The sequence below is a fragment of the Schistocerca piceifrons genome, chromosome 2 (assembly GCF_021461385.2).
Source record: "Schistocerca piceifrons isolate TAMUIC-IGC-003096 chromosome 2, iqSchPice1.1, whole genome shotgun sequence".
NCBI lineage: Eukaryota > Metazoa > Arthropoda > Insecta > Orthoptera > Acrididae > Schistocerca > Schistocerca piceifrons.
Genome location: NC_060139.1, coordinates 32,714,838 through 32,741,311, shown reverse-complemented (window position 1 = coordinate 32,741,311; position 26,474 = coordinate 32,714,838). Strand labels below are relative to the sequence as shown.

Sequence of the window (26,474 nt, the reverse complement as noted above, 5' to 3'; positions counted from 1 at the left end):
AGTAATTCATAGGAACATAAATTGTGCTACATTTTTGTGATACTAGCAGCAACAGGTGGAATGCGATGGTTGTAATTCTGTAAATATTATAACAATACGCAAGTGCACAACGAATAACTTGCGAGATTAATGATAGCGCTTTCTAGGCGCATTCTTCATGAAACGCCGCCTTTAAGTTTTTTCATGGTAAATGTTTGTCTGTGACAGAAATTTCCGTAGTATAAAAGCAGGCTTAATGTAGTAGACGAAGTAGTGACTGTAGCAGCGAAAGGATTACTTTATGATTTTCCACCTGCCAACTGTAAAGCTTACCGATGAAGGATTTGTAGCAACCAGTCATTAATTAGCTTTTAATTTTATTTCATCTGCTTTTACTGGTAAAGGCTAAATTTAAAATCTAAGTACCTGTCAGGCGCTGCGAACTTTTATGTCAATAATATACGTTTAAAGCATGGTATTCCATAATAATCGGAAGTGTGCACATCCATCCACGTCTGTGTCAAACGAATGATCAAAAACTAGCAACGAAAATTTTAGAAAAAAACAAACGTTCAGCGAGAAAGTAGAGAAATAACAATGTTTCGAAATTAAAGCGTGTTTCATGCTGAAAGTAAGAAAGAAACGTGAAACTTACAAGATATACTGGTAGAAAATGAAACCCGAACAATAAGAAGACATTGGGTTAGAGGGATAGAATGCAGGACAAACAATTGGGTAGGAAATATACTTATCTGAATCAAGTTGCCAGGTCACATTTTGTAGTATGGGCGAGAGAAAGATGTTAAGTGGTGGAACATTAATAGACGCTATAGCCACTCGATTTTGAATGCGTCGTATTGACACCGTGTGATATTTTATGGGCGACTCTTTCGCTCCTGTTGCACTTGGTCACTCAAATAATGGTACTTGGGTGAGAGCAGTGATAGGAAGAAGCTCGTTATCTATTAGAAAGTATCCTCTTGAAGTCTGCGACTGAATGGCAGCACCAGTTCAGTCACCTGTCTGACGTAAAATTTTGCTCCAATGAGCTCTACCTTGCCGTCACTCAAGTCGCAGATGGCGTTAATTTGAAGTGCCATAAACGCTACACGGCGTCGAGTTCGGAGTAAGTCCTCGACCAGTTGACTGGTTACAGTTCTGTATGTCAATATGGCGCCAGCATAAGCTCTGATAGCTGCTACAGATGCAGTATGATGTACTGCAGCCATGCGTTGGACGCGGCTGTCTTCCCTCTTACAAGGGAAACTCCCATCGCCCCCCTCCCCCGTCCCCTCAGTTTTAGTGGTAAAATGGCCCGGTGGATAACCCGTCAAAAACAGAACTTGCATGAAAACAAGAAGAAGTTGTACTGAACTGTGAATAAAGAAGCAAAATAGAAACAGTGAACGCTCCAAGCTCAATATGTGCAACATCGAGCGAGTTGCAAGAGCCACACAATTATGAACTTTTCGTCCGGTCATGGACGTGTCTTTTCGCCTTCTGTATTTCTACACTATACATTGGTTACAGAATAGAATATGAGTCATGTGGTAAGAAAATATTACAGTCACAAGTAAATGTGATGAACAGTGAGAGAATATGAGAAGCCGCATAGGCCTCTCACAGAAATGAAAAGAACAAATAAATGGGTATGAACTAAGTTACAACAAAAGAGTTCAAGAGTTATAACTTTCAAAAAGAAACGCAAGAGTCATAACGTATGGTACTTGTTTAGAACAAATAGGAGGTATGTACATCTGGAGGGTACTTGTGTAGAACAAATAGGAGGTATGTGCAGAAACAAATTTGAATACAGCGAACAGAAACGTCAATGACCCGAGGGACAAGGGCTCGTGGGCGATTTGAACATTCTGTAACATTACAGGAGTTATGTCCAATATAGTCGGATCTACTTTGCGTCACGTGAGTGCCGGGGAGTCGAAACAAATAGTGACCCATGACGTCATATCAACTTGAGATTTTTTTTATACATGTAATTCATTTATAAATTTTATTGATTATTTACAGAGTAAATATTTTAATTACATACAACATTTAATAGTTAATGAGTTTTAATGAGATAGATATAAATATGTTTAGACATAGCAAATCACCTTGTCGCATTATGCATTATATGCTTTCTCTTTGTAAGAACAAAAACTTCCGTGTTGCTCGAGTGCGCGATCAAGTAGTCGTCGAGTGCGGATCTGCTGTAACTTTCATGAATGGGCATAGAATTGTTAATTTACAACCCAGAGTTGATTTAAAAATCATTCTAGGAAACCACGACCCAACTTCGTGCAAACAAATCGCGTGCGAATTCTCAAATATCGGCGCGTAGTTTAAGATACATCTAAATCTACATACATACTCCGCAATCCACCATACGGTGCGTGGCGGAGGGTGCCTCGTACCACAACTAGCATCTTCCCTCCCTGTTCCACTCCCAAACAGAACGAGGGAAAAATGACTGCCTATATGCCTCTGTACGAGCCCTAATCTCTCTTATCTTTGTGGTCTTTCCGCGAAATGTAAGTTGGCGGCAGTAAAGTTGTACTGCAGTCAGCCTCAAATGCTGGTTCTCTAAATTTCCTCAGTAGCGATTCACGAAAAGAATTTCTCCTTTCCTCTAGAGACACCCACCCGAGTTCCTGAAGCATTTCCGTAAAACTCGCGTGATGATCAAACCTACCAGTAACAAATACGCGGGTGGGTATTGTTGTGTGTAGGATTCAGTAACGTTAACCACAATTTACGGACAGTAGCTTAATAATAACTATCAAAGACTTACATGAGTGGCATAGTAATCGTAGTGATGCTTAAAGCAAGCGAGAAGCGATTTATTGTCGGGATACGACAAATATTAATCATTGCATAGTCAGCTTGTTGATACGTTGCTTAGCAAGTCATAAACGGACAGTGATAGAATTACTGAAACGATCTTTTAAGTATCAGTGACCACTACACACACATCAGAAACTAATTACTCTAACTGTGAGGTTTCTTTTTATTTCAGATAATTGGTATTAATAAACTTCTTTCGAGGATGAAACTTCGTCAATGGTGTCCGCTCATTCAGTTTAGTAGAACGATAGATAGTATGCCTACTAGCTACGCTACTATTTATATTTTTAAGAGGAAAGAGAGCACATACCTGTTTTTCTTTTGAGAAATGTTCGCACTTTAGTCATCAGTCTTCTCAAACCAGAGGTACGAGTGGTGCTCCCTCACAGCACTACGATATCGTGAACCACCACACACATGTGACCCTTCTCACTACATTTCTGCATTGAAAACCCTGAGATATAGCCGCGATACTAAGAAGGAAGAAAGAAGAGGAAAGATCAGCGAAAGAAACGGAGCAAAGAGAGAAGGGGAGGTCACAATTCCCCTTCATAGCTTGGACCGCTCACTGTCTCTTCTTTCCTTCTTTTTTCACAGTTCAGTACACCTTCTTCCTGTTTCCTTGCTTGATCTGTATTCAGTTTTTCACGGGATATCCACCGGGCCATCTTACCACTAAAGCTGAAGTGGTACGATAGGGAGTTTCCCTTTAGTGACCTCTGTGCGGTCGAAACCCGGTCTTCTTGAGGCAGTACCACCGCAGGAGCATTGTTACCGACAAAGATACATTTTGGGTGCATCTCAGCTAATACTTTCTGCAGCATGTTGGGTGGAAGATTACCTTCGGGTAGCCCTACAGTGTTGTTCAAATTCTACGAGCCAGTAATATTGTATTCTTCGTATCTTCAAAGCCACGTTTGACTCGCAAGGTGCGCCTGTCTCGATTAAAATCTCTGTGGACACAATCAGCCATTGGCCAAGAGCAACTATTAATATTTTTATTTTGCAAGAAGTTGATCCGTGCTCAGCCAGAGTGGGTTGCAGAAATGTACTCTGCAGTCTTGACACCAAATGTATGTCCGAAGCCATACCGTCCGTCTAAGTTAAATACGGAGCTTGTGATGTCGGCTGACAGATGACTGCGGATGGCAGAAAAACACTTCGTCTTGAGACGCCTCAGGAGCCGCAGAGTAGAAACGTTGCGGCTGTCCGCCATATGCCAAGTTGGCGGCGGCCCAGCGCAGAGTGCATCTCATTATCTGACGCGCCGCTCGCCAAAACGCACGCACGCACGCACGCGGCACGGCCCATGCTTGTTTGCAGAAACGTCCGCTTGCTGGAGAGCACGTCACAATTTCGTACAGAAAGCACACAGCCAATAACATCTGTCTATTCGACACCTTGCATCTGGAGCGAAGAAATGCCGGAAAGGAACCTGTGAGAAATAGGTTTTATGAATTCGTACGTACTTGGTTTTTCGCAGCGAAAGGCCTGTGATGTTATGATATGGGGAACTTTGAACTGAAGTGATAATTCATTAGAGACTTTTGTTTTTTAATCAATCGTCTTTTGACTACTGAGCTGACATCGTTAGCTTTTTTCCTGACCGAGCGAAGTGGCGCAGAAAAACTGGACTCGCATTCGCGAGGACGACGGTTCAATCCCGTGTCCGGCCATCCTGATTTAAGTTTCCCGTGATTTCCCTAAATCACTCCAGGCAAATGCCTGGATGGTTCCTCTGAAAGGGCACGACCGGCTTAATTTCCCGTCCTTCTCTAATCCGATGAGACCGATGACCTCGCAAATTGGTCTCTTCCCCCAAACAACCAAACCAACCCTTTTCCCTGTGACTCTTCGGTCTTTTAATCGTAGTAGGTACGTTGCACAAAATATCCTAAATACCCAGTATTTGTGATTAAAGTACAGCTTTTCTTACAGGTCCAGTATAGTCTGTAATTATCGTATGGTGGTAAGGTCTTATGGGACCAAACTGTTCAGGACATCGGTCCCTAAGCTTACGCACTATTTAATCTGACTTAAACTAACTTACGCTATGGACAACACACACACACACACACACACACACACACACACACACACACACACACACACACACACACACATGCCCGAGGCAGGACTCGAGCCTCCGACGGGGGGAGTCGCGCGAACCGTGGCAAAGCGCCTGAGACCGCTAGGCTTTCCCGCGCGGCAATTCTTGTATGGCAGCAAACCTTGGTAGGTAGTCTAATGTGTTAATGCGGACCCGATTAAGAAAAATATTTCCTATTTTTGGCGGAATGCAAGGGAGACGTGAAGAAATCTTACCATACGTAGTGGGTTACGAGCGGAACGTGCCAGAAAAATTTAAATAAATGAGAAGGGCATAATGTTGATTTTATTGTTAGCCGCCGGTTACACACTGTGCTCAGTATGAGCTCCGGAGACGTCGACAAGATACTGTTCAAAAAATGGTTGGTTCAGATGGCTCTGAGCACTATGGGACTAAACATCTCAGGTTATCAGTCCTCTAGAACTAAGAACTACTTAAATCTAACTAACCTAAGGACATCACACACCTCCATGCCCGAGGCAGGATTCGAGCCTGCGCCCGTAGCGGTCGCGCGGTTCCAGACTGAAGCGCCTAGAACCGCTCGGCCACCAAAGGCCAGCCAAGATACTGTACAGCGCCAGATTTTCAACTGGTGCCCAAAATTGGAACTATTTTTTTCCAGCGTAAATCAATTCCGCATTAAGACATTAGCATATCTACGAAATTTCGCTGCCGTACGATGATTACAGCCCACAGTGGACCTCGGTGAATAGCTGCACTTTAATTATAAATTCTGTTACTTGCGTTACACAAACCAAATTTTGGCTTTCCTTCTAAAATATCCATAAATTCCCTAATGTAGAAGGGAGTTAATTGCTTTATCCACGGGACACGTCTTCTGCGAGAGCTGTGTTGTAATCAATGGCCAGTCACCATGATTTAGGTCTCCATATGTCTTTTCTAAATCTATAGCTATACTCTGCTACATACTATGAAGTCCATGACAGAGTGTGCTTCCGATTTTAGCACATATTAGGGTATCTTGCACTCTCATTTGGAGCGAGTCCTCTGGAATTAGTGTAATCTTGTTTCCGCTATCCCTTAGGTACGAGTTTGTAATATATGCCTTCATTCCATACTGGTTCTTGAAACCTTTTAAGTAGGCTTTCTCGGGACAGTTGGCGTCTATCCTGAAGCGTGAGGCTCTCCTGTGGGTTAAATGAAACCGCTGAGACTACGTGGAGCCATTCATTGTATACATTCAGCTTCACCTGGTAGACCAGTTTGGTATGGATTCCACGTACGTGATCAAGGATGATTCGCACGAGTATTTTTTAAGCAATCTCATTTGTAGACTGATTGCGTTTTGTCAGTATCTTACCTATTTCTCTACCACTTGTTTTACCTGCAATTGAGTTATGTTACCAGTCTGTTACACATCACTACAAACTAATAAACTTATGCACTTGAGTGCTTTGGTATTTTACGATTTGACCGATTCCAGTCGCGGCTCCTTGATACTGCAGTTATTTGTTACTACGTTTTTTTCGTTTTGTGAGACACGCACAGTTTTACTTTATAACATTGAAAGCGTGTTGCCAATCAATTTGAAAACTGTATATTTGTGCAGCTTTCTTCAGCAAATGGCGGGTTGGTTCCTTCAGTTGGTCACTAACGATTTCGCTCCTCACCCTTGTGTAACTGTCCCATTGCTACTTCTCTGATAGCTTAGAAATAAGTTTCATCCCTTTTTATTTAATGTAATTTGTTACTTTCGGACTCTGAGGAAATGAGCAGAAAACGGTTTGCTTTTTCAACTAGGGTTTCCCACGTCTAGAATAATCAGATCGTCCGCTCATTCAGTCGTTACTCATGTAGGTCGACCAATCTGAGAGCACTTATTCTCACTCGCAGTAACAGTTGTTCCTTACTAGGCATGACTCTTAATTTAAATGCTCTAAATTTCCATACTGCGGAAGGCAGCGAGTCTGTTACCAGTGCGCGTGTCGGGGAATCCTACCGATTTTTTGCCCTCCCCCTGTCAATATGTCCCACAATACGTGTCTTTGGCATTACTATCAAACACGAACGTCGCGAAAACATTGAAAACGCATATAAAGTACTGACATTAAAAATAGTCTTAAATAACGCGCATCAGGCAAACGCTGTTGGCAAGAAAGGAACTTGTTAGAAACTGAAAGCGGGACGTGAAAACCATGTTAGACTGGTACGGATCCCTCAGATTCAGTTAGCTGAGCATTGTAGAAGCTCATAAAAGACATGCTTCGTCGAACCTACGCCACAGAACCTCTGCTACGTGGAGCTAACCGTCGTGTCAAGCCGCACCCTTAAGGCTAATTACCACCTACACTACCGAACAAAAGTTTTCGATCACCTATCACAACTATGGATTTCTTGTTAAAACAGGAATTTTACTTTGAGTATTCATTATATCCCAGTTCTGATAATTAAATGGTGTAAACATACACAGAAGCGCCAAAGAACCTAGTACAGCAGATATTCAAATACAGAGATATGTAAACAGGAAGCCGGCCGGAGTGGCCGTGCGGTTCTAGGCGCTACAGTCTGCAGCCGAGTGACCGCTACGGTCGCAGGTTCGAATCCTGCCTCGTGCATGGATGTGTGTAATGCCCTTAGGTTAGTTAGGTTTAATTAGTTCTAAGTTCCAGACGACTAATGACCTCAGAAGTTAAGTCACATAGTGCTCAGAGCCATTTTTTTTGTAAACGGGAAGAATACGGCGCTGCGGTTTGCAACGCCTATATCAGACAACAAGTGACGGTGCAGTTGTTAGATGGGTTACTGCTGCTACATTGGCAGGTTATCAAGATTTAAGTGAGTTTGACGTAGCGCTGTAGATGCTGCACGAACGATGGGACACAGCAGGCGATGAAGCGGGGCTTTTTCCGTACGACCATTTCACGAGTGTACCGGGAATATAAAGAATCCGATAAAACATCAAATCTCCGACATAGCTGCGGCCAGAAAAAGATGCTGCAAGAACGGGACCAACGACGACTGAAGAAAATCGTTCAGCGTGACAGAAGTGCAACCCTTCCGCAAATTGTTGCAGATTTCAATGCTGGACCATCAACAACTGTCACGTGCGATCAAGTCAACGAATCATCATCGATATGGGCTTTCGGGGCCGAAGGCCCACTCGTGTACCCTTGATGACTGCACGACTCAAAGCTTTACGCCTCGCCTGGGCCCGTCAACACAGAAATTGGACTGTTGATGACTGGTAACATGTTGCCTGGTCGGACGACTCACGTTTCAAATCGTATCGAGCCTCATGAATCCATGGACCCCGCATGTCAGCAGGTGACTGTTCAAGCTAGTGGAGACTCTGTAATGGTGTGGAGCGTGTTCGGTTGGAGTGATGTGGGACCCCTGATAAGTCTAGATACGACTCTCACAGGTTACACGTACGTAAGCATCCTATCTGATCCATTCATGTCCATATGGAATTCCTACGGACTTGGGCAATACGACACTCCACACGTCCAGAATTGCTACAGAGTGGCTCCAGGAACACTTCTCTCAGTTTAAACACTTCCGCTGCCCACCAAACTCCCCCGGACATGAGCATTATTGATCATATCTGGGATGCCTTACTGCGTGCTGTTCAAAACAGATCTACACCCCCTCGTGCCTTACGGATTTATGGGCAGCCCTGCAGGTTTCATGTTGTCAGTTCCCTCCAGTACTATTTCAGACACAGTCGAGTCCATCCCACGTCGTGTTGCGACACTTCTGGGCGTTCGCAAGGCCCTATGCGATATTGGGCAGGCGTAACAGTTTCCGTGGCTCTTCAGTGTACAAAGACTAAGCGCCCCTGATTTGTATTTGATTGGTTATTCGCATAGACTGCCGCGGATGAGTATAAAAAACTACGATGACTTGCCTTTATCTAAGAGCAGGGGTCGCCATTCTACGGTTCGCGGACCGAATACGGCGTCCGAACTCGTTTCATCCGGCCCGCCGATGGTACTTTACTCTGCTTGTTAAACATGTGGAATACGAGAAACATGAGATGTGATGCAATTTAAATTTAAATATAATGTTTAGAATATTAGTAGTTCTTCAAAAGTCACAGACCTTTTGACTTTACGTGCCTAAAATTTAGTGTTTGTAAATTCCGGGCTCTCAGTTCATACCCTACATCATACATTAGCAAGCACTCTGGGGGACAGCCTGATGTTTCTTGTATACTGAAACCAGTCTTTTCTACTGTGGAACTTAACTCGGGGCCATGCGCTCTATCAGTAGCAGGTTTTTGTTGAAGAAACTGATTGTGAATTCTGTGACTTGCCTTACCCCACATCAGTGAAGTGGCTCAGCTGTGGTTCAGTCCCGTTTCGTTTTTAAAAGCTCCGAAAGGAAATAGATGTTTGTCTCGTTGAAAAACACAGAGCTAGTCCACAGCTCCCAGATCCTAACTGGCTGTCAAATTTGTCATTTTCACTCGACATCACATGCCACATGTAACTTCAGAGAAAGGATAACTTCGTCTGTGATCTCTACACAATTGTCAAAGGCTATCTGAGAAAGCTGTCATTGTTTGAAGTGCAACCGGGAGGAGAAAACTTTTTCTAGTTTCCACTAGTTTAAAGAGTTTTATGCTACAATTTACGACGTCAACATCGATTTTCGGGAAAAAAATTATTCGTTACTTGAAGCATTCAAGGAAAACCTCATTACTACCGCCGAACGGACGGCACCCCAACATAAAAAGCAAAAAACATGCCTGACGGTCTCTAGAATGTGACGCTCTCATTGAAATAAGAAAACAGGCAAAATTGGCAGTCACAAAAAACAGAAGAAAGCAGATTAAATTTTGTCAGAGTTAGAGAGCAGTTAGATAAAAGTATAAAAGGCTTAAGAGGATTCATGAAAACAAAACTTTTCTACAAATTCATGAAGAATTTATTAATAACAACACGAGAAGCTTTTACAGAACGTTCAAACAAAGGTTATCAATATACAAAGCTCCCACCCTCCAATTTCGAGATGTAAACAGGACCATCGCTCTCAATAACACGGAAAATTGCATGGTACTACCAGGCTACTTTGAGAAACTTGTGAATTGTGAACCCATCCTTGAAAAATCTGAATCCATCCCAAATAACAGTGAGAAGCCGGATCCAGAATCATCAACGACTGAAGAACTACAAAAGGTAATTTCAGAACTGAAAAACAACAAAGCGTCTAGAAAAACTCAAACAGTGGCAGAACCGTGGAAAAAAGCTGACGAAAATGCAGTTACATCCCTTCAATGTATTTTCGTTAAGATCTGGAAAGAAGAAGTGATCTACGCAGAATGGAGAAGAGCTCTCATCCAGCATTTACACAAGAAAGGCTTAAAGACAGACACCAACAGTTAAAGAAGAGTATTACCGCTGGATACATCATACAAGATTCTTTGTAGAGTCCTTTTGAACAGGGAAGAGCCGCAATTGGATCCGCAGATCGGGTGATACCAGGGTAGTTTTAGAAAGAGCAGGTCATGCTCGGAACAAACACTAAACCTCCAAAACATTATGGCATAGCAAAAAATGGTTCAAATGGTTCTGAGCACTACGGGACTTATCATCGGAGGTCATCAGTCCTCTAGAACTTAGAAATACCTAAACCTAACTAACCTAAGGAAATCACACACATCCATGCCCCAGGCAGGATTCGAACCTGCGACCGTAGCAGTCGCGCGGTATGGCATAGCAAAAATTAAGGGTAAAGACATATGTAATCTCTTTCAATGTTTCAAATAAGCATATGATTCGACTAACAGAATATCTATTAGCAGCCCTGGAAGAAATGCGTCTGGGTAAGAAAACAACTAATTCCATAAAAGCGACCCTTACAAATACATTTTCCAAAGTTAAATTCGTGGATGAACTATCATAACCTTTCGAAATAAAATCGAGGGTGCGACAGGGGGATGGACTTTCAACGTTGCAGTTAAATTGCGCGTTTGAGAAAGTAGTCAGAGAATGGAACACAAATATAAAGAATGGTATAAGACTGGGTTCCAAAAACAGGAACCTTAAAGTAAATTCCATTGCCTTTGCAGATGAATGGCCCTGTTCGCCGAAACAATGGAAGAAGCACAGGATCAAATCCTTAAACTAAAGAAACAAGCAGCTAAAATAGGCCTTGGCATCTCCTTCGAAAAAGGATAGCGGCCAAAAAATAACCCTTATTACGCATACAAAATAAGGTGAAAAGATTGAAATCGGCACTGCGAGATAAAAACTGGAGCGTAAGGCAATAGTCATAAGTGTTACTCACTGATGAACCTAGGTTTGAAGTATCTGGAAGCAATCGTCGAATCTTTGTTCGACTTAATGGAGATCGAGTTAGGAGTCAAGTCAGTGTCCGAGACGCCAACTGTGAAGCAAGCTCGGGGTAAATCAGCGTGTGGGAGTGTTTATAAATTAAATGATCCAGTCAGAATTAATGGAACACTACAGAAGGAAGGATACCACAGGATACTGATCAACACTGTTGTTCCATATGGCAAAAAAATGTGTGTGAAATCTTATGGGACTTAACTGCTAAGGTCATCAGTCCCTAAGCTTACACACTACTTAACCTAAATTATCCTAAGGACAAACACACACACCCATGCCCGAGGGAGGACTCGAACCTCCGCCGGGACCAGCCGCACAGTCCATGACTGCAGCGCCTTAGACCGCTCGGCTCCATATGGCAAGAGAGTTGTTGGTCGTGGGTTTGTTTTACAGCAATATAATGACCCAATGACCCCAGACACGCTTTAAATTGTGCAGAGGGTGTATCAATAGGAAAGAGAAATGTGGAAACCGAAGAATATGATTTGGCCAAGTCATCTGTCTTAAATCCGCTTGAGCTCTTACGGGATGAACTTAACAGGGAGGTTAGAAAACTAAGGTCACGTAATGTTGAAGGTTTATACAATAATTTAGAGACGTATTGGGCTGCAATATCTGCAAAAATACTACAAAATCTTATCTCCAGAATTCCAGGAGTTTGTGCAGCTGTTCTACGGGCAAAGAGTGGATACTCTGAAGAAGCAAATAATTAAACCATATTATATGGTACTTAATGATAGTGAGAGAAATTGTGTTTTTTTTTTTTTTTTTTGCCGGCCGGTGTGGTCGAGCGGTTCTAGGCGCTTCAGTCTGGAACCGCGTGACCGCTACGGTCGCAGGTTCGAATCCTGCCTCGGGCATGGATGTGTGTGATGTCCTTAGGTTAGTTAGGTTTAAGTAGTTCTAAGTTCTAGGGGACTGATGACCTCAGATGTTAAGTCCCATAATGCTCAGAGCCATTTGAACATTTTTTTGTTTTTTTTTTGGTCTATTTACTTTGTAAGATGTGTTTGTACATTGAAATAAAGTATTTAGTTTTTAGGGTGAGCGTTCGAAAATTTTTGATCGCTAGTGCATTTGGGTCCACCCCGATAGCTGACTGGTCAGCGCGGCGGTCTGTCACGGCAAGGGGCCCGGGTTCGATTCCCGCCCGGGTCGTAGATTTTCTTCGCCCTAGGACTGGGCGTTGTGTTGTCCTCATTATCATTTAATTATCAGTGGAAGGCAACGGGAAACCATCACTGGAATCACTTCCCTAGACGCTCATGCGGTGGACCTCTCTGACGAGGCTTCCCCCATGACAAGACCTGCCGTAAGGCAGAACACAAAGTTAGTGCATTTGGGAAACGTCATTCGAAATCACAGTTCTAAAAAGTTAAATGACGTTATTTAAAACCGCGTGGAAAGTATGCTTTCTGATAATTTAATTTTAGCAACACATTTCAATGCATCTTTTGGGGAGTTACCCCTACTCGTAACGAGGACGGTGGGTATAGTCGTCGAATGCTCTGCCCGTATTCTTTTTACTCTACTGTGACGCGGAATGCAGGCGGAGAACATTTTTCACAGGACTGTGGCGCCGGGAAGCTGCAGAAGACGCGTGTAGGGCGTTTGCGGGATGCGGAGTGAGGCGGCGGAACGAGTATAATAGGCCGGCGGTGTGCGGACGCCCGTGGCCGCAGCCGCTGACTGCGCGCTTATTGTGCCGACTTCGCACGTGGCGCGGTCGGCGCTTGTTTACGCCACGTGTCGCCCCGCGGCATCAAAACACCATTAAACGTCGCCGGCGAATCGAAAGAAGTCTTTTTCTACCGCTTGGCAGGCGCCGTTACTTTGAAGATTTCGGCGTTAGGTTTCTTATCGACAGTTTCTCAACAAAGATATTGGAAAAGTATCTAGCTCGAACACTTCGGGCTGCGGCCTTTTGCTTAGTACTTGCACAGCGTGAAATGACTGCCTTCGTGTAATCTACGCTGTCTGATCACCGAATAGACTATCGATACTACATTGTAACAGAAGTACCCATATGTAGTAACACCAAAGATTTGTTCAAAAGACAATGAAGTTATGTATGAAGATCGTAACTGTTCTCGAAAGAACAGATACCATTGATGACCGTGCAGCTTCTCTAGAATAAATGATAATTATCATTTATTCTAGAGAAGCTGCACGGTTAACAATGGTATCTGTTCTTTCCAGAATAGTTACTGTCTTCATATATATTTAGTTAAAGGCTACCCAGCCACTGACCTTCGTCTGTGCGAATCCGCACAGGTTGCCTGAACTCTTACGGGAATCGTCACCTTAGTGTGCGCGAGTAATGAGTGGGTGGGTAAAGTATCTATTAGGTACATTACGTAGGCCTATGCAGATTGTCGACAGCTGCGAATGTGGGTCTCACGGGAAGCGTGCAAGGGATGAGTCCCTGCAGTCGCGCTATTCATGTGTCCTCGGTGGCTCAGATGGACAGATCATGCCCACTGAGTCAGAACCTCCCTATGTTTTGCCGGCACGGTAGCTCAGTGTGTTCGGTCAGAGGGTTAGCTACCCTCTGTAATAAAAAAACTGATCAACGACGAACTTAAACGGGTGTGTTACGAAGTCCGCCGCGATCAGATGCAACGAACAAAAGCGAACAAAATGAGACTTTAAAAAAAATGGATAGAGCATATGCCATGTAAGCAGGAGATCCCGGGTTCGAGTCGGCGCACACATTTTCAGCTGTCCCCATCGAGGTATATCAACAACACCTGTCGGCTGCTGAGGGTTAAATTAATTACCATTTACAACGAAGTTAATTTAAGTCTTCCTCTGTGAGATGGAAATCAGCGAGAAAGAGGGCACATGCAATGGCAGAGATTTAAATTAGGCTCACTGGGTCTCTGGTGTAGCAAGCACACACTACTAGATCAGAATTTCAGTTTACTTTGGCGTAAACTATCGTTTTTTAGATATTGATTAATTGCGCGCTATAGTATGCGTTCTACTATATTCATTTGCTGGCCCAGAAACTCGGCGTTGGCCAGGTATTTACCTGTTCCATACAGCGTCTTCCTTTGTCCTTTATGTTTATAACATATCTCTGTAACTATGTTTCGTATAATGATACAATTTTGTACCTACATTCAGCGGCATATGCGGATACTGTCTGCAAAATGTGTTGCGAATGGAGTTAGTAGCAACAAAGTAACAAATTTAAACGTCATGCATGATGCGGCATTTTTTCACGCATCTTATTGTTTATGACGTCGTATCTTTTGAACTATGTATCGTACAATGATCTAATTTTGTACTTACATTCAATGGTATTTGTTCATCGTAAGGCACGAATACAGTTAGTAGTAAAGAAATAATAAATTATAACGTCATGCCTGATGCGGTGCTTTTACTGCATGAACAGTGGAAAAGTAGTAAGCGATAAACATTTTTGCTTTCATCATTTTGTATGGATTGTCAGCAAGGAAAAATTTCTTGAAGTACTGAAATTATATGTAAAGCTTGCTGCAAGTCGCTAAATGGTCTTATTCTCAAATACTGGACCAATAAAGTCTGGGAATTCACGAGTTGCGGGCTGCACTTCTTTCTCAGCCCCATCCCTACCCCTCTGATTGATAGGTGGTTCTTACCACCACAGCGAGTGTCGCCTGAAAGTAAGCTATATGTGTACCAAGTATGGTCAACATCTGTGCAACAGTTTAGGAGGAGATGTGGAACACACACACACACACAGACACACACACACACACACACACACACACACACACACACACATGTATGTTTATGAATATGTATGGTTTTATCTCTAGTCGTGCGCCCGTAGATTACGAAAATCCCCGTCCGATCGTAGTGGTTAGGCTTTGCGTTCTTTTCATATAAATCTCTACACGAATGAATAGATACCTCTCGATAAATGAATAGATAATTCCTTGGGCTCCAACAATAAGTTGGCCGCACCTGCTGCGCTGCTGGTAATGGTGCAGCAAGAGTTCTTAGAGAAAAGAGTGAAAGCTGCAAGCTATGGACACAGTGCTTGAACTGCAGTTAAACATAGCCGCAAGTCTGTCATGCTACGAATGAGTGACTTTAATTCCCTAAAACCACCGCGTTACATTTCTAGCTAACGCATTAATTATTTATATAAAGTATTGTACAACATTAGTCGTGTGGTATAAAATTAGCAGTCTGCCAGAGGACGTAAACAGATTTCTACAGAATAACGTATACAGCAGAATTTGATGGTAGATATAAACACATAAAATAATCTACAAGACTCTTTATGCCTATTAAAAATGATGATTTCACTTTGATGGTATTTTAAAAGACAATACTGATATTAAGAAAATACTAACGGTGCACTTACACGAAAGTGCGAAGAACCTGCACCAGTAGGGGATAATTTGAGAGAGAAGAGGTTCAGCAATTCTGGTAATGTAAGGTGTAAGTAGTCAGTGGAGCAGGAGTGTTGGTATTTAACTAAACTAAACTTCTCCCGCACAGGCCATGAAGGCACAAAGATACCGACCGGCCGCCGTGTCATCCTCAGCCCACAGGCGTCACTGGATGCGGATATGGAGGGGCATGTGGTCAGCACACCGCTCTCCCTGGCCGTATGTCAGTTTCCGAGACCGGAGCCGCTACTTCTCAATCAAGTAGCTCCTCAGTTTGCCTCACAAGGTCTGAGTGCACCCCGCTTGCCAACAGCGCTCGGCAGCAGACCGGATGGTCACCCATCCAAGTGCTAGCCAGCCCGACAGCGCTTAACTTCGGTGATCTGACGGGAATCGGTGTTACCACTGCGGCAAGGCCGTTGGCACGGTTGGTATTTAGGAATATGTGTCATGTGGGAGGGATTGGGATGTTAGGGAAACATGGAATTTAGGGTAAGTTAACTAGGATGTGGACTGGATACGACTATGATGAGAATGTGGGATAGGATATGGAGTGAGATCTGGTAAGGTGGTGGAGGGGTGGAGGGGGGGGTCATTGTCAGGACGAATTTTATTGTATTTGAGAGAGAATATATTGAAATTGATGGAACAAAGAAGAATACTTAAAAATAGAGATGAAAGTGAGTATAAAAGATTACATGCAGAAATACGAAAAGAAACACGGCGAGCAAAAGAAGAATGGTACAAGGAACAATGCTCTGAAATTGAGAGTTATGAAACAAGACATGATAGTTTCAACTTACACAAAAAAGTTAAAGATTTAGCTGGACTTAATAAAAAGAAAAGTACAAGTTTATTGTTAGATAAAAATGGCAAAATAATTCCTGATGTTAAAGGTAAACTGGACAGGTGGACAGAATATGTCAAAGAACTATTTGAAGATACAAGAAAAGATCAAAAATTTTATGATAACATGATCGGAGAACGAGGACCAAGCATATCGAAAGAAGAAATATTACATGTTATCAACAAATCAAAGACAGGAAAAGCCCCTGGACCGGATAAGATACCAAATGACATCCTGAAACTCATAGGAATAGACCATATAGATATATTTGTACAATTGTTTAATGATATTTATAATTCGGGAATTATTCCTAGGGATTGGTTGACATCTACCTTTGTTACATTACCCAAAAAGGCTAATGCCAAAACTTGTAATGATCACCGTACAATAAGCTTAATGAGTCACACCTTAAAGATATTTCTAAAAGTTATACACCAACGAATATACAAAAAAGTAGAGAAGGTATAAGTGAAACACAATTCGGTTTTAGAAGTTCCCTCGGTACAAGAGAAGCATTGTTTGCTTTTAACATATTAGCGCAACGATGTATGGAGGTTAACCAGCCACTATATGTGTGCTTCCTGGATTATAATAAAGCATTTGACAAAGTTCGTCATGATCATCTCATAGAATTGTTAGAAAAGAAAACACTTGATAAGAAAGACATCCGCATTATATATAACCTCTACTACAATCAAACCGCAACCGTGAAGGTAGAAAATGAGTTATCGAATGATATAGAAATAAAGAGGGGTGTGAGACAAGGTTGCGTTCTCTCACCCTTATTGTTTAATATGTATTCAGAAGACATAATCCAGGCAGCTCTATCAGATGAAATAGCTGGCATTAAAGTGAATGGGCTAACCATTAACAATGTTAGGTTTGCTGATGACACTGCACTACTAGCTGGAAACCTCAAAGATCTACAATTACTTCTTGACAAAGTCGCAGAAAAAAGTGAAGAATTTGGCTTGACTCTTAACGTAAGCAAGACTAAGTTCATGGTGATATCTAAAACACACCAACAAGAAAATCTTACAATCAATAGGGAAAGAGTCGATCAAGTACGTAAATTTAAATATCTCGGAACAATTGTAAATGAGGAGATTGAAAGCTCAGAAGAAATTAAATCGAGAATAGGACAGGCCAGAAGTATCTTTAATAAGATGAAAAATGCATTCTGTTCGAGAGACATTTGTTTAAACACAAAAATGAGGTTGCTAAGATGCTATGTATTCTCAAAATTATTATACGGAATGGAAGCGTGGACATTGAAAAAGAAGGACATGAACAGTTTAGAAGCTTTTGAAATGTGGGCATATAGAAGAATACTTAGAATTAGTTGGGTGTCGAGGATTACTAATCAAGATGTCCTAAGAAGAATGGGAAAGGAAAAAGAATTAATTAAAACTATTAAAGTAAGGAAGCTACAATATTTAGGCCATGTTATTAGGGGAGTAAATTACAAAATATTGCAAATAATACTAGAAGGGAAAATTTGTGGGAAGAGAACGAGAGGTAGAAGACGGACATCCTGGATTGACAATTTAAAAAATTGGTACAACTGTTCAACGTCAGAACTCCTTAGATCAGCCAAATCAAGATCAGAAATTGCCATGATGACAGCCAACCTTCTTAGAGGAGACGGCACATGAAGAAGAAGAATATTGAAATTGCGAGGGAATGGATGCGGAGAGTGTGTGTAGAGATAGAGTTTGAGGGTTGTGTTCGTCTAGGCGCGGCAACATATAAAAGCTGAAAATTGGAGGGGAAACTATGAGGGCTGTTGCATTCGAGTTTGCGCGATGTGCAGGATATACGGAAGTGTCTAGTGTGGGCGAGGAGGATGGAAAGACGATATCGTAACCAAGGAGGAGATCCGTTGCTTTCAAGAATTTGGTGAGAATGATAGGACTTTGGTGGAGCGGATGTACAGGCTACAGTGGCAGAGAGAGAGGATGATTTACTAGCCCGTCCTGGTCCAACATGGCCTCCTGTCTCGTTTCTAATGATCTCGACGTAGCTAGAACATAACATTCCGAAATTCTTTGACTTTCTATTTCATAGGCGATTCACATGAGCTGCAACATAAAAAGGTGGAGCTATAATAATGCATCCTAACGACTGATCACTAGAGAAAAAACCATAATAAACTGGACGGAGCTGGGAAAAGTAAATTAAAGAGAAATTTGTAACAACGAAATAATCGATTGAATTACCGCGTTCTTAAACTTTCAAAATGCGGGCTGAAAGAGACATCCTAAATTGATAACGAAGTCGGTAACATACTCGCACGACCCACTCGCTTCGGCCAGTACCTTTCTCCTGCCTTCCAACCTTGACAGGAGTTCTCCTGCTTAACGTAAATTGGAATCACAAACGACGGCAGTCGAGTTTAGGCTTAGTCTGCGCACCTGACGTCACGCATTCTCTGACAACCAATGAGCGTTCGGCAGTGTTCTGAGCGCCCTGCTGTGAACGTCGTAGCTGTTGCGAGTTTTAAATGTCATCGTAGAGAGCTATTTAGTGAATTTTTATTCCATTTGTCACTAGTCGTGGCTGATGATGGTGGTAAGCAACAAATTCAACATAAGTAAGTGAGAGATATAATGTGATGGATATATGCTTTCTTCAACTGCAAAGCCGCTCTATGACCGTACGGCAACTGTCGCTTGAAACCGGCAACACTGGAATCCCTGTCCGTCCCTAGAACCTGCGCGAAACGCTGTCGTTTATGGATCGGACTACAGCGCTCCTGGTGTCCCTCTCCTAGGACTGGGTATACAGAGGACTTCTGTCAAGTTTGTAAGGTAGGAGGTGATGTACTGGCGGGAGTGAAGCTGAATATACCACTCTTGTGTAAACTCATCTATAAACTGCTCTACGGTCGCAGGTTCGAATCCTGCCTCGGCCAAGGATGTGTGTGATGTCCTTAGGTTAGTTACGTTTAAGTAGTTCTAAGTTCTAGGGGACTGATGACCTCTGAAGTTAAGTCCCATAGTGCTCAGAGCCATTTGAACCATAAACTGCTCGCATAAAACCGGACACGGAAGTTAATTACGTTAATTGGCTGTATCCTCGCTCACTGTACGCTACACGTTATGAGGTAAAAATGAGGTAAGAAACACGTTACTAACGACTTAACGAACTAACTTGCTTCAGGTTTCGAAGACTGAGTGGGGCTTCTCTTATGTAGTAACTTATACACTGAATGGGTCTTCACGGGACATTTTACAGTAGTTTCTCTACTGTTGATCATTCCGATGTACTTTGTGTGTTGATGCTGCTCTACTAATGTGACAAATCCCTAAAACTCAAGGAAAGGTCTGAGGACTGGACGGACAATATTGCTAACGTTCCGTGAAGTGTGTTCGCAAAGCTCAGAAGAAGATCAAATGACACGAATGTCTGAGGTTCTCCCAGTACCGACAGACCTGGTGTAGTAGTTACATAGTACACTAGGATCAAGGCTCAAGCCGCATTCCATTGGTCCTGTTTTATGTTGCAGTGGGTTCTTTAAACCCCATTGACCTAGCACAGATATACGCTCTATCTCGAGAACTCATTCAGTTGTTTGATCATAGGAGCGGCTCATTTAGTACGCTAGACTGGATATAAAGAGGCAAAAATGCGCCTGTAAAATGTGCTATCTTCATGATTTTTTTTAGTCTGTGAACTTGTCTCTCATTAAATTAATATCGTCCTCCGGTACGTGTAATACAAGGATTCATACCTCCAGGATCGTGGCTGCGTCTATGCACAACAGTAAAACTCTTTCCGTCTTTGCCTAAAATTTAGCCCTACATATCAGGAACAAGCTACTCAATAATTATTGTTCTACGAATTAGCCAAAACCATTCTTCATTTAGCTTCCCTAAGTAATATATTCCATGTGCAACAACGTAACCCAAATTCTGTCTGATCTTTAATGTTTGCCTTTGCCTTGAGCATTACTTCTTCACGGCTCTTGCGTCCCAATTCTTGCAATTCTTGCATATCCGTTTCTTTATCTCTAGCTTTCCTCCTACTGATTGCCCCCTTCTCTCTCTTTCGTTATCAGTGTTCATCAACAAATTCTGTCTCGGGTGGTAATTCACCTTGGGGTTATTCTCAGTACGATCCAAACAAAGAAAATCTCAGGAAAGTAATTATTAAACAACATAGAAAAACTCATATTAAAATACACTCCTGGAAATTGAAATAAGAACACCGTGAATTCATTGTCCCAGGAAGGGGAAACTTTATTGACACATTCCTGGGGTCAGATACATCACATGATCACACTGACAGAACCACAGGCACATAGACACAGGCAACAGAGCATGCACAATGTCGGCACTAGTACAGTGTATATCCACCTTTCGCAGCAATGCAGGCTGCTATTCTCCCATGGAGACGATCGTAGAGATGCTGGATGTAGTCCTGTGGAACGGCTTGCCATGCCATTTCCACCTGGCGCCTCAGTTGGACCAGCGTTCGTGCTGGACGTGCAGACCGCGTGAGACGACGCTTCATCCAGTCCCAAACATGCTCAATGGGGGACAGATCCGGAGATCTTGCTGGCCAGGGTAGTTGACTTACACCTTCTAGAGCACCTTGGGTGGCACGGGATACATGCGGACGTGCATTGTCCTGTTGGAACAGCAAGTTCCCTTGCCGGTCTAGGAATGGTAGAACGATGGGTTCGATGACGGTTTGGATGTACCGTGCACTATTCAGTGTCCCCTCGACGATCACCAGTGGTGTACGGCCAGTGTAGGAGATCGCTCCCCACACCATGATGCCGGGTGTTGGCCCTGTGTGCCTCGGTCGTATGCAGTCCTGATTGTGGCGTTCACCTGCACGGCGCCAAACACGCATACGACCATCATTGGCACCAAGGCAGAAGCGACTCTCATCGCTGAAGACGACACGTCTCCATTCGTCCCTCCATTCACGCCTGTCGCGACACCACTGGAGGCGGGCTGCACGATGTTGGGGCGTGAGCGGAAGACGGCCTAACGGTGTGCGGGACCGTAGCCCAGCTTCATGGAGACGGTTGCGAATGGTCCTCGCCGATACCCCAGGAGCAACAGTGTCCCTAATTTGCTGGGAAGTGGCGGTGCGGTCCCCTACGGCACTGCGTAGGATCCTACGGTCTTGGCGTGCATCCGTGCGTCGCTGCGGTCCGGTCCCAGGTCGACGGGCACGTGCACCTTCCGCCGACCACTGGCGACAACATCGATGTACTGTGGAGACCTCACGCCCCACGTGTTGAGCAGTTCGGCGGTACGTCCACCCGGCCTCCCGCATGCCCACTATACGCCCTCGCTCAAAGTCCGTCAACTGCACATACGGTTCACGTCCACGCTGTCGCGGCATGCTACCAGTGTTAAAGACTGCGATGGAGCTCCGTATGCCACGGCAAACTGGCTGACACTGACGGCGGCGGTGCACAAATGCTGCGCAGCTAGCGCCATTCGACGGCCAACACCGCGGTTCCTGGTGTGTCCGCTGTGCCGTGCGTGTGATCATTGCTCATACAGCCCTCTCGCAGTGTCCGGAGCAAGTATGGTGGGTCTGACACACCGGTGTCAATGTGTTCTTTTTTCCATTTCCAGGAGTGTACTTCGTTCTGACTATAAAAATGTTACTACTAGTATAATCCATTAAGTAGACTGTGTGACATAATCTAATCCTCTATTCACTTCTTCCATTTTACTAAAACGATTTTTCCGGTTTTTGTGAGTGGCTTTGGTGACATCCTCATAGAATGTTGCTGCACTGAACTGAAAGATATCCTTCAGTATGGTCAAGCTGTGTCTGATGGGGTTCATAGTCTTCCCTTTGGACAGATCTTTGGAAAGCTTTTAACGTTAAAAGAATTCTAACCTGAAACCGCTGCAAATGTTTTTGTAAAAAATGTTGTACATGATACAGGCACAATTAGTAATGCAAAATTGCAAACCTCAGGTAGAGCTCTACACAAGTTTCTGCCCCTTATCACGAAAATCGAATATGATTTTGTAACTTTTGTCAATATTTGAAATACAGGGACAGGAATGCCCTTTTTATTTGTATTCGATGGGTGACAAATCTTTCGTCTTTTCGCACAATCATACAGTCAGATATCTTTCTGGATAGAGATATTCTTAATAGTTTATGCTAGACAATTTAATTACGGCAGGAGATGATAGGTGTGTGGCTGAGATAAGTTGTGCAGCGGTCAGACCACAGCTGCCTTCCCACACGATAGACACAGCGCCTCGATGCATGCTTATTCTCACAGGGCAGGTGATTTGCGGCACCCTCAGAAAAGTCACATGAACCGAAACTGAGGTTAGCAATGCAAACGCTGGAATGCTGCATGCAGTCGTGAAATGGTCCAGGAGTAGAGTCCCAGTTTAAATCTCACATCAGTGCAAATGTGGGTGGCATATTGGTATCCATGACGCTAAGAAACAGTTTAATACTTAAAATTAAACAAAAATCGGGGGCTTATGGAGTCTTTGTCGCATTCTGTACAGAATTTAGAACTGAGTTAGCCTCTCCGTTAATCTTAAAACACTACAGACGCCTCGGAATTTTTTTTTGTCCAGTGTTTGGAGCAGGAAGGGTAGCAGAAGTGATTGCACAAAACCATCGAACATTATCTTTGACATCCTGCTTCGTAGCATCTTACAAGGAAACATCACGGACATATTTTAAGGAGAAAAAAGAACTAGCAAGATAACAGCCACAGACGCGCAGCCTTGTTAGTCACTCGCCTCACTGCATCCGCCTAATGTACGAGCGCGAAGTAATGTAAGCAGAGTGACAACCAGTGCCCTTCTGTTTGCGGACCGTTGAAGACGTGGGAAGATTAGAGAAAAGATACGCGTCTGCCGAACGTATTTGGAAATCTTGTTCGAATCACATGTTATTTTACACGGAGGTGTATTAACACTTGCCGGCCGGGGTGGCCAAGCGGTTAAAGGCGCTACAGTCTGGAACCGCGCGACTGCTACCGCCGCAGGTTCGAATCCTGCCTCGGGCATGGATGTGTGTGATGTCCTTAGGTTAGTTAGGTTTAAGTAGTTCTAAGTTCTAGGGGACTGATGACCTTAGAAGTTAAGTCCCATAGTGCTCAGAGCCATTTGAACCATTATTAACACTTAATGAAACAACAATAAACTACTAAACTACAAAAAATGAGACGATCTTGTTTATTAATTCCGAATTTACGGGCGATTAAACAGTGTATAGATTTTTTGGGCCACTCTGTAGGCTATACATACCTCGAAATCAAAATGAATAAACATACGCTACTGAAGAACTATTATGAATTATAGTTTTGATTTACAATTTCGTCATACCATTCACGTTGACGAATAGCAGAACTCCTGAAAACATAATTCACTGAAACTGTGTCGGTTTTTCCGTCCAAAGAAAATAACGCGCTACAGCGCTGTTAATAATAGTGTTACGCTACATCTTTAATGACACGCTCATTTGTTTCACTGATATACTCTGCATTTGTGAATCGCAACATAAAAGTCTTCAAAGCGAGATCTCTGGCAGCAGCTACAGATTAAAACCTAAGCATTTCGACTCAATGAACAAAGCACTATAGCTTGTTGGTTCACTGACATTATGAACATAAACATCTTACTCATTCCACTGTACGCCGGCCGTGGTGGCCGTGCGGTTCTAGGCGCTCCAGTCCGGAGCCGCGCTGCTGCTACGGTCGCAGTTTCGAATCCTGCCTCGGGCATGGATGTGTGTGATGTCCTTAGGTTAGTTAGGTTTAAGTAGTTCTAAGTTATAGGGGACTGATGACCACAGCAGTTGAGTCCCATAGTGCTCAGAGCCATTTGAACCATTTGAACCGTTCCACTGTACAGTGCTTGGCGCTCGGGCATTGGGCAGCGGAAGAGCTGCAGTGAGGCGGGGCGAGTGGCAAACAACTGGGACGCGCACTGTCTTAATAGCTGTACATTGAGGAGGTCATAACTGCGTCTTTTCAGAATTGTGGCCCAAATTTTCGAGCGGGTTTGATTACTTGGGTTGGTATCTAGCAATTATGCTTTTTTCCCTTAATGTATGAGGTTGCAAATTTGTGGTAAGTTCCTACGGGACCAAACTGCTGAGATCATCGGTCCGTAGGCTTACACACTGCTTTAATCTAACTTAAACTAACTTTCGCTAAGGATAAGACACACACCCATGCCCGAGGGAGGACTCGAACCTCCGACGGGTGGAGCGGCGCGAACCGTGGCAAGTCGCCCCAGACCTCGCGCCTACACCGCGTGGCAATGTATGACATCAAATTTCCGATGTTTTCTTGTTAGAGTATATTCTAAGCTCAGACGTAATAAGGTATGTCGAACAGATTGACCTCTTCCATGTCATCCAGCGTGTGTTCCTGAAACACTCGCGTTTCACACGTAAGTTCGTAAAAGCCGTTGATCAAGGCATTCAAGTGAATGGAGTATTTCTTGACTTTCAAAAGGCATTTGACTGAGTACCAGACCAAGGGGTGTTAAGCAAAAGTGCTATCGTATGTGATATGAAACAAAATTTGTGGCTAGACTGAGGATTTCTTAGTAGGGAGGAAGCAGCTTGGATGGAGGGTCATCGACGGATGTAAAAGTAACTTCAGGCGTGTTCTAGGAAGTGCGTTTGCAGCTCTGCTGTTCATGTTATATATTAATGACCTGGTAGACAATATTAATAATAACCCCAGACTTTTATTGATAGTAACCTCCGACTTTTGGCAGTTCAAGGAATGGTTCAAATGGCTCTGAGCACTATGGGACTTAACATCTGGGGTCATCAGTCCCCTGGAACTTAGAACTACTTAAACCTAACTAACCTAAGGACATCACACACATCCATGCCCGAGGCAGGATTCGAACCTGCGACGTTGCAGTCGTGCGGTTCCAGACTGTAGCGCCTAGAACCGCTCGGCCACTCCGGCTGACTTTGGCAGTTCATACAGTTACGTATAAACAAGTAGAGGAGAGTGTGGTACGCAGAGGATGGTGTACCGAGGAACACATGATGATTTTCAGTCGGTACTTAAATCTAGTGACTAATTTTAGAACCACGTGAAGGAACGCCCACTAGAGACTACCATAAGGAGTTCCCACCATTTTCTACAGTTTTTATTGTTTTTAGGCATGAGGCTGTGTTTTGTGCAGCATTTGTAAATATTTCACGTTTTACACGTGTAGGTGCTTTATAGTATGTTAATGCTATTTCTACCGCATTCTTAATTCTTTAGTTAATAATTTTATGGTGATATATTTACAAGTGATAGAGGACAGCAGTCAGTAGTCCTTATTTGCAGGTTTTGTTTGGCAAATCTAGATTTCGGCTAGTGCCTAACCACTATCAATGCACTATTTCATAGCATCAGTGCATGTCAGTTCCCTGTTGTTCGGGCGTCTGTCAAAGTTCTTTGAAGATAATGGCTAGGCACTAGCCGGAATCTAGATTTGACAAACAAAATCTACAAAAAAAGGACGACTGCTTGCTGTTGCCCCATCATTTGTAAATCATAGCACAGTCGCTGAGCGCACCTACGTTGCCAATGGAAGGTAACCTGAAGAAAATTCTATGTATTTTTAGAATTATATGTCTAACAAATGGACAGATAAATCACACTTCGTCGGTCGTCCACCATCTTGTATACTGAAAGAAAGGGAGGTCTTTTGCAATGGAATATGTGACACTTGTAAATAAACCGAGTTTCTTCAATGCCTTAACAATTTTACCGGTCTTGAAAGTGGAAATTTGTGTAGTTTCCAACAGATTACATTTCAAAATCTATTTAACTCCTGACTGTTTTTTTGATATTAATTGTGCTTAATTTGATTACACTTTCTGATTACTGGAGTGTAATAATGTAACAGATAGACGTTTACATACTGTACTGAGAAGATTTTATCGATTGCAATGCTTTTACATGCCAACCTAACATGTGATCCTGACAATAAGTACGTGACCCTGTTGTACTTTGGAACACGTTT

The 26,474-nt window shown here is 43.2% G+C and overlaps 1 protein-coding gene across 7 annotated transcripts in view; it reads right to left on the bottom strand.

The window, feature by feature from the left end:
* Positions 1-26,474, bottom strand: part of LOC124774959 (inward rectifier potassium channel 4-like) — a 675,359-nt gene that overhangs the window by 358,325 nt on the left and 290,560 nt on the right. The gene's annotated exons all lie outside the window — the stretch shown is intronic.